The following is an 8,858-nucleotide window of genomic DNA, read 5'->3' as shown; positions in this document are numbered from 1 at the left end:
TTTCCCCCTCACATTCCCTCTTCTTTGGAGGGGACATGGGGGCGGGGCGAGGGGGGGGACTCTCCTTGCCCCTTAATCCAGATGAGACACATTCTTCAGAGCCGGGCAGAGCCTGCTCAGGGCCTGGACCCTGCTGCTCCCCTGCTGCTCCCCTGGACACCCCACTGCGCTGCGGGCAGCCCCACCCTCTCCGCCAGCACCCTACACTGAGACAGGAAGGGGCAAATGCAGGGCTGGACACCCGCTGGGAGGCCGCACCGGGCATGGGCCATGCGAGACCAGGCTGTTTCCCCACAGGCGTCTGGCTCCTCCTGCTTCCCTTCACGGCCACTGTTCTCCTCCGTGGCCTCCAGCCTGGTCCTGCCCGAGCCTGCCTTCCCTCCGTGGCTGCGAGGCTGGGTAGATGGGTGAGACAGCAGCGCTCAGCAGCCCGCCGGAGACGCTGAGGGAGGAGGAGGAAAGGGCAGCGTAAGAAGCCGGGCGAGGCTGGACTCCACAGAGGGCGGGTGGCTCCGGGAATCGAGACCCAGCCCTCCCCTTTCTCCATGGCTCTCCCTCCATGGCCCAGGGGTCTTCTCAGCCACAGAGGCAGGGTCCAGGCTTGGCCCCAGGACCCGAGATCCGGGGAGGTGGAGGCCATGCACACGGCGGAGGGAAGGGGCGCCCTGCTCCTCAAGAAGCATCCAGGCTTGGACAGCACGGTGGGGAGGGCGCCTGCCTTGCATGGGGCCGACTGGGGTTCAATCCTGGCACCCTGTATGGCCCCCTGAGCACTGCCAGGAGGGATTCCTGAGTGCAGAGCCAGAAATAAGCCCTGAGCACTGCCAGGTGTGGGCCAAAACCCAAACACAAAAGTTTAACTGTAGGTTGGATGCTAGGAGGCCCTGTGAACGCCTCTAGTAAGCCTCCGATGCGGTCACGTGGGTGATGGGAAACAGTCCGAGAAAGCCGGAAGTCCTCTGCGGCCTGCTGGGCGGCCGCCCCACACGTGGCACGCAGGTCCCAGTTCACAAGTTCCTGGACAGGAGAAACTCTTTCCAACAACTGGGCACGGATCTTCGGCCCCACCCACGCTGAGGTCTGGGAGGCTGGTGGGAGTTAGGCGGTTCTGTACTCTTGGGTGGGGGAGGGTCTCTCCTAAGGTCTAGGGGTCCCTCTGGCAATTCTTGGTCAATAGTCTGCTGTGAGGGCGGAGGATCAGTGCAGTCCCCTGTGGGGCCACGGATTACTCGGGCCACTCTGATGGGAGTGGGGGGCCTCCAGGCTGCACTGGGTGATGTCTGAGGGGACCGTGTGGTGCTGAGGACTGATCAGGGTTGGCTGCACACGAGGCAAGTGCCTTCAGCCTCGGCCTACCTCTCTGGCCTGCAGCCTTCCTGTGCGTACCTGTCCCCTGCTGGCAGAGGCAAGGCCGGAACACTCCAGCAGTCAAGGGTCCCCCTCAGGGCCTAAGGCCAGAATGGGGCGAGGCTGCAGGCCCTTAGTGAGGCTCATCCTGCCATGCCCAGGCTTTAGGGGATGAAAATGGTGGTGGTGGGGGAGGAATATGAAGATGGAGAAGAGGTATTAGGGGCTTGGAGAGAGTGACTAAGTTTCTACACCGCTTTCCAAGGCCTGCAACCTTCCTGCCTGGCTCCAACTTAGAACACAGGGGGGCAGAGTGAGCAAGCGCAGGGATTAAACACATGCCTTGCAGTGACACGTCCGGCTCAGTCTCTGGCACCACAATCTTCTGAGCATCGCAGCCCTGGGCCCTCACTGAACCACTCCCGAGTCTCCTGGGTACCGCTTGGGAAGCCAAAATGAAACAGGAATGCCGACTTCTTTTTTGGGTGGGAGAGGGTCCCCACAGCTGGTAATACTCAGGCTTACTCTTGGCTCTGCGCTTGGGGATCATTCCTGGTGGTGTTCAGGGGGCCATATGGGATCCTGGGGATTGAACCAGGTCAGGTGTGTGTGTGCAAGGCAAGAGCCTGACCCACTGTACTATAGCTCCAGCCCAGAAAAGCCGGATGTCTGGAGAAAAGAAGAAAATGCCAGGAAACGCCATCGTTAGCAGTGGCCTGGTGGGTCTCCCTGTGCGGTGTCTGAATGGAGACAGACACACAATGCACAAGTCCCCTTTCTCTCCCCATGTGTGCCAAATCACACAGCCCGTTGTGCTGTGTGGACATGTGGTTGTTTCCAACTCGGCCTTCAGGTCCTTGGTTTTGTTTGTTTCTTTGTTTGGGAGGCCATATCTGGTAGTGCCTGGAATTACTCCTGGCTCTGTGCTCAGAGATTACTCTTGGCAGGGCTCAGGTATTCTAGAGGGTGCCAGGGATTGAACCTGGTCAGCCGTGTGCAAGGGAAGGACCTTATCTCTCTGATCCTTCCTTTTTTATTAATTTTTGTTTGGGGGCCATACCTGGCATGCTCAGGGCTTACTCCTGGCTCTGTGCTCATGGATCACTCCTGGCAGAGCTCATGGGACCGTGGTGCTGTGAACTGAAGCTGGTTACATGCAATGCTGGTGTCTTATCTGCTATACTATCTCTTTCTGACCTACCTAGGTTTTTGTCTGTTTGGGGGGCCACACCCATGATGCTCAGAACTTATTCCTGACTCTGTCTGTACTCAGGGATCACTTCTGGCAGGCTCTAAGGACAATATGGAGTGCCGAGAATCGAACCTAGATCAGCTGCCTGCAAAGTTAGCACCCTACCTGCTGTACTATCTCTCCAGCACTTCAAACCTCGGGTTTTAATTCTGTCTACTCTAGGTTTAGACATGGGACAATAAGTATAAGATCATTCTTTGCTACCTTTTTGTTTTAATTTTCTCTAACAACTTAGATCATGCTAGAGAAACTAAGATCTAAAAAAATGGGGGCTGGAATGATTGCACAGACAGCGGGTAGGGCGTTTGTCTTGCACGTGGCTGACTCGGGTTCGATTCCTAGCATCCCATATGGTCCCCCGAGTACCGCCTGGAGTAATTTCTGAGTGCAAGCCAGGGGTAATCCCTGAGCATCACCTGGTGTGACCCAAAAAGAAAAAAAAAAATCTCAAAAAATGGGCTGGAGAGGTAGTATAAGGTGAAGGGTTAAGGCACTTGCCTTGCATGTGGTTGTGATTGTGACTCTGGTTCAAATTCAGGTATTGCAGACAGTTCTCTTGAGCACCACCAGAAGTAATGCTGGAGCCAAGTTTGGCCCCTCAGTTGGGTATGGCGCAAAGCAAAATAAAAATACTTGAGAAAGGGCTGGTGAGACAGTACAGCGGGCAGGGCTCTTGCCTGGCATGCAGCCAACCAGGGTTTGATCCTCACCATCCCATCCTCACCAGCGCCCTGAACATGTTAGAAGGGATTCCTGAGAGCAGAGCCAGGAGTTACCTATAAGTACCATCAGGTATGGCCCACAAACAAAACAAAAGCCCCCAAAATCAAAAACCCTAAAAAAAAACTGGGTACTGGAGAGAGAGCACAGGGGCTGAGGTGCATGTCTCGCATGTGGCCGGCCCAGATCCCCTGAGAACTGCTGGGAGTGACCCCTGACCTGAGCACAGAGCTGAAGTAGCCCCCAAGTTGGGTGTGGCCTCAAAACTTTTTTTTTTGCTTTTTGGGTCACACCCGGCGATGCACAGGGGTTACTCCTGGCTCTGCACTTAGAAATTACTCCTGGCAGTGCTCAGGGGACCATATGGGATACTGGGAATCGAACCCGGGTCGGCTACGTGCAAGGCAAACGCCCTACCCGCTGTGCTATCGCTCCAGCCCCAAAACTTTTTTTTTTTTAAAGGTGGCTAAATATTTAGTTCTATTTGGAGATTTATTTCTTATTAAGGAACTGGGGGGTTTGATATATTTTCCTTTCTTCATAGAATGAGGTGAAATCCCACGAGGGTGGGACTCAGCATGGAAGCCAGGGAGGGAGGAGCCGTCCTGGAACAGGCTGTGCAAGGGAATGATCCCCCCAACAAGGCACCTGCCGCCTCTCAGCGCCCTGGGACTCCAGACACCGGCACTGAGCGGAGCACCCTCGACCCCTGCCCTTGATCCCACCCCCCGGCCCACCTACCTACCACCTACCTTTTTGGGTGTCCCCAGCAGCTCCCAGACCCAGGAAGAGGACGCAACTCTCGAACAGGACTCTCCAGGCCTCCCTGTCCACAGCTGGAAAGCGAAGGTTTGGGAGTGAGGTTCAGGCTCCCACACCGCACACCGTCCGCGTGTTACCTCCAAAGCACAAAACTGGTGACCGCGAGTCCAGAAACATCTCTGAACCTGCACCTCTCCCACTTTCCTTTCTAGTCCTCTCTCCTCTCTCTCCAAAGACCTACCCCACCCCAAGTTCCTGTCACTACCTTCCTGTCACAGCTGCCCAGCACTGACTCAGACAAGTCCACCTGGGCAAACCCCCGAGGCAAGCCGAGAGCCTCACCTCAGATTCTGGCTGCAATCTGGGGCCCCCGATCAGAGTCCAGCAGGATGGTTTCCTCTTTTTTTTTTTTTTGGAGGTCCTGGCAGTCAGGGGGGACTGCTGGCACTTCTCTCCGGAGCCTCCCCTCCTCCTCCACCTCACTGTGCTCCATGCCAGAACGCAAAGTGGCCAGTGATTGATGGGCCTGGGTTCCTGGTAACCGCACCCAGCGGCCCAATCCTCCTCCCTTCCCCAATCCCTCCCCTGTCCCTATTCAGAGATCAGATTGTCTCATGTTGGTCCCTGAGGTCCCATTAATTAAAAATACATCCAATTAAATGGCAGGTGAAAACGTGCTATTGGAGCTTCCACCCCCTGCCCCAGCTTGGTCCCCCGACCCCCCTTTTAAGGCTCAGCTGTGCTTTGAGCTGAGAAAAAAAAAAAAGAGGGAGCGAGGAAGAAAGAGGGAGAGAGAAGAGGAAGACATAGAGGTGAGGGTATGGGGGGGCTACTTGAACCTCTGCCAGGGTAGCATGTGCCAGCCTGGGAGGGTGGCATTGTGCCCTGGTGTCTAATTTCTGGAGGTGTGAGTAGATTCAGTCAGCTGGGTACTACCCATCTCTGCTCCCCTTAAAGGGGCAGCAGGAAGTCAAAGGCCATAGTTAGCAGGGCGGCCACCCTCCTGGGCTGCTGCATGAAGGGCGGTAGTGTCAGTGGGAGCCTTGCGGGGTGATGCCCAGGGCTTGGGACAGTCTGAGGAGTTCATTCACCTCTCTTCCCCCCACTGCAGAAAAGAGAAGGAGGAGCCAGCTGGAACCCAGGTGGCAGGACAAGGCCAAGCCTGGCTGTGCCTGCCCCTGGCCACGGGAGAGCTGGGTGGAGAATGGAGGGCGGGCAGGCGGGTACTGGGTGGGGGAACAGGCTCGGGTGGCAGGAGCGGTTAAGAAAAGATGACGAGAGGGGACGGGCAGCTGGGCCTGGAGGGATGTGACTTGTGGCCTGGAGGGGAAGGCCCCTCAGTGGCTGCTGTCCGGCTCTAAGTAGGCCACGTCCCATGGTAAGCACTGACCACGTATTCCCGAGCCGCCACACACAGCACACAGAGCACACCCATGCTACCAGGTGAGACCTTTACCCCCACCTGCTGCCCCCCATGAAACCTCCCAGCCTGGCAGGGGAAGCCAACAGGCAGGAAGAGCAGAGGGGAGAGAAGTGGGGAGGAGCTGGGACCCATGGAAGGATGCAGGCAGCAGTGGGGGTGGGGTGCAGACCCAGGGCCCCGCCTGGCTGCCTTGGCAGCCTCAGTACCTCCTCACTTCACTTTAACGCTAATTGGAGATTTTAATCTGCGCTGCGGCTCTGTTGGGGTGCTGGGGGGAGCGCCAGCTGTGCAGTAATTCCAACAGCACCGACTGTTTAATCAAGCTGTCCTCCCGGGGAGGGGCCCTCGGGCATGGGGGAGGAGGGACCCTCTGTCATCTCCCTCAGCCTCCTGGAGACTGAGGGTCAACCCTGGGTCCTCGCCCCCTGCGGGGTGGGTGCCAAGGTCCTGGCATCCTGGGCAATGCTGATACTCAGATGGGTCAGTCTGAGGTCACAGACACCAGCCACTCCACCCCCCACCTTCCGATGCACTCGGACACCTTCTGGGAGGCAGAGCCCAAGGCTATCCTAGGGCATCCCCTAGATGGCCAAGCAGCAAATGTCCTCTAGATTGGTGTTTTCCAAAGTGGGTATTATCCTCCCCAGGGAGGACTAGGAAGATCCAGTGGGGTGGGGTAACCTCATATTAGTTGGGGTAGAGGTAAGTACTTTCCAATTTCTGGGACCTGAGCAATAGCACAGCAGGGAGGGCATTTGCCTTGCACGCGGCTGACCTGGATTCGATCCCCGGCATCCCACCATGTGGTCCCCCAAGCACCGCCAGGAGTAATTCCTAAGTGCAGAGCCAGGAGTAACCCCTGAGCATCACCGGGAGTGACCCAAAAAGCCAAAAAGAGGGAAAAAAAATTTCAAGGAGGGAGCTGGGTGGATTTTTGTCTGAGAAGGGGAAGGGGCCCGTAGGCCAGCGGCATGCAGGCACCCCTGCTGCAGACCAGAGCCGCCCCATCTCTCACTCACCTCAGGGTTTCGCTGCAGGGACAGGAAGAGGAAGGGCTTTTCTTCCGGAAAGCACCGGTCCCACCACCCTCTGGGCTGGGAAGTGGATGTCTGTGCAGGGGACAGGAACTTGCCTGCTGACCCCGAAAGGAGAAGCGCCCATCTAGGTGCTGGGTGCCTGGTGCCCGGGCCCTGCTGAGACTCAGGTCATGGAGGGCAGTGTTCAGGGTCTGGGGGTTTGTTTGGTTGTTTGGGTTTTGTGTTTGTTCACACACCCAGCTCGTGCTCAGGGGCTCCTCCAAGCCTCGGTGCCGGGGGGTCACTCCTGGTAGTGCTGGGGGTGGGGGGCAGCATGGGGTGGGGGGGGGCATGTGCTGCTGGGGATCAAACATGGGCTTCCCAGGAACTCTCAGGACATTTTTCCAAGTGGGTGCTGGAAACTGGCATTCAGGCCACTTTGTTTTGGGGCCACACCCAGTGGTGCTCAGGGCTCACTCCTGGTGGTAGCTGGGGGACCATATGGGGTGCTGTGGATGGAACCCAGGTCAGCTGCAAGGCAAGCTGTACTCCCTGCTGAAATACTGTCGGGCCCTTCAGATCATTTTTAAGGAAGAAAAAGTGATATTAAATATCATTCCGGCTCCCTGGGCCCTCCTCTCTCTGGGAGTGTTTCTAATTCCTGTCTTGGGGAAAAGGGTGCTACCCCACCTCTGGAACCAACTGCCAAGGGGCTGGAGTTTTAATTGGCCAGCAGCGCCCTCGTGTGGCTGAAACCATAGCTGCAGCGGCCCCAGCGTCCCCAGCGCACGTGCTTACAGGTACCATGTGGTGGATGGAAAGTGGGAAGGATTTTAAATGTTGGTGCTCTGAGTCATCAAGGTCTGTCATGCATGTTCATTGCCTGCCCACTCCCAGGCATATTTCCTGCTTTATGATACTACACCTATAGCCTCATTCCCCAGCCTACCTGCTCCACCTGCAGCTCAAAGTTCGTGCCGACCACAGGAGGGAGCTGTGGCCCAAGAGGTTCAGGTCGGAGCTCTAGCAGCAGTGCTGTGAGGGGCGGGTGAGAGAGTCACCTGCAGTGCCCAAGGGGCAGAGACACTCTGGCCCTCTCTGCCAACTCTTTACAGCTGCCACCTGAGTCTGACATAGGACAGCACTTTTGCAAGGAGCCTCTGTCCCTGTAGTGCCCAAGGAACCAGGGGGCCAACCAGGCTGGGGGTCAGTGTAAGGCCCTGAGTATGTGGAGCTGCTCAGCTCCTGCAGTCTGATGTGACCTTGCAAAACAAGAGCCTTAAGCCCTGGACTACCTCTCTGGGCCCAGTAGGGCTATACTTTTTATATATATATAAAAAGAGATCAGTCTTGGCGGGTTTGGGGGGCCACCTGGAGAGGAATCAAGCATGCAAGGGAAGCGCCCTGCCTTCCGTACCTGCTCCGGCTCAGGTGAGTGCTGCAATCTATCCCGCACTCCCTGCAAGGAAGGAACAGGAGGAGACCCTCAAGAGTCTGAAATCCTTGTCTTCAGCCGGGTGCCTAGCGGACTGTATGTGTGGGCCTTCAGCATTCCAGACCCGAGAAGGGCTGCCTGTCGTTAGGACTGTTCCTCCACTCCCAACTTTCAGCTGTTTACAGATTCCTTCTTCCCACACCCACTCATGACAGGGCAGAAACGGTTCTGAATCACAGAAAAGGGGGAGGAGATCAGGAACACTAAAGATTTGGGTCTAGGGGTGGCTCGGGGCAAAAAAGTGCCTGCTTTCCAAGTGTGAGGCTCTGAGTTCAATCCCGGGTGTGGCCCACAGGCGCTGGATATGGCAGCACTACTGTTTTTTGTTGTTGTTGTTTTAATTTTATTGAATCACCATGAGATAGTTACAAGCTTTCCTGTTTGGGTTACAATCTCACAGTGATCACCTATCCCTCCACCAGTGCACACTCCCCACCACTGATATCCCGGGTATACGCCCCCCCTTTCCCACCCTCCCCCTGTCTCCATGGCAGACAATATTCCCCATACACAGCTCTACTGTTTGGGATCTCCACTGCACAGCCAGGGGTGAGCGAGCCCCGCTTCCAAAGGCCAGGACAACAACCATCCCTGGCAAGTACCATAGGAGAATCACAGTGAGCACTACAGCCAGAATGGGTGCAAGTACACAAACACAAGTGTAACCCCCCGGCAACGTGTTCAATCCCCTGTACAAGTACGGCCACTAAAGTGTGCAATCCCCTGTGAGCACAACCAAGTGTGTGTGATACACGCAAACAAGATTGGGGGGGGCGGGGAGGAGGAGTGAAGGAAAGAAAGATGAGAAGAAGAGAAAGAGGGAAAGGAAACAAAGGGAAAAAG

At 56.4% G+C, this 8,858-nt stretch overlaps 1 protein-coding gene across 2 annotated transcripts in view; it reads right to left on the bottom strand.

The window, feature by feature from the left end:
* Positions 1-305: 305 nt before the first annotated feature.
* The window catches only part of CDK12 (cyclin dependent kinase 12), a 99,865-nt gene continuing 91,312 nt past the window's right edge, over positions 306-8,858 (bottom strand). For both annotated transcript variants that reach the window (XM_055132976.1, XM_055132977.1), the window contains 2 exons: positions 4,072-4,155; positions 306-442 (listed from right to left, as the gene is read on the bottom strand). The gene's annotated coding sequence lies outside the window, so the exon portion shown is untranslated. The remainder of the gene's footprint in view (positions 443-4,071; positions 4,156-8,858) is intronic.

Source organism: Sorex araneus, chromosome 3, assembly GCF_027595985.1.
Source record: "Sorex araneus isolate mSorAra2 chromosome 3, mSorAra2.pri, whole genome shotgun sequence".
Taxonomy (NCBI): Eukaryota; Metazoa; Chordata; class Mammalia; order Eulipotyphla; family Soricidae; genus Sorex; species Sorex araneus.
This window is presented reverse-complemented; position numbering and strand designations above follow the sequence as displayed.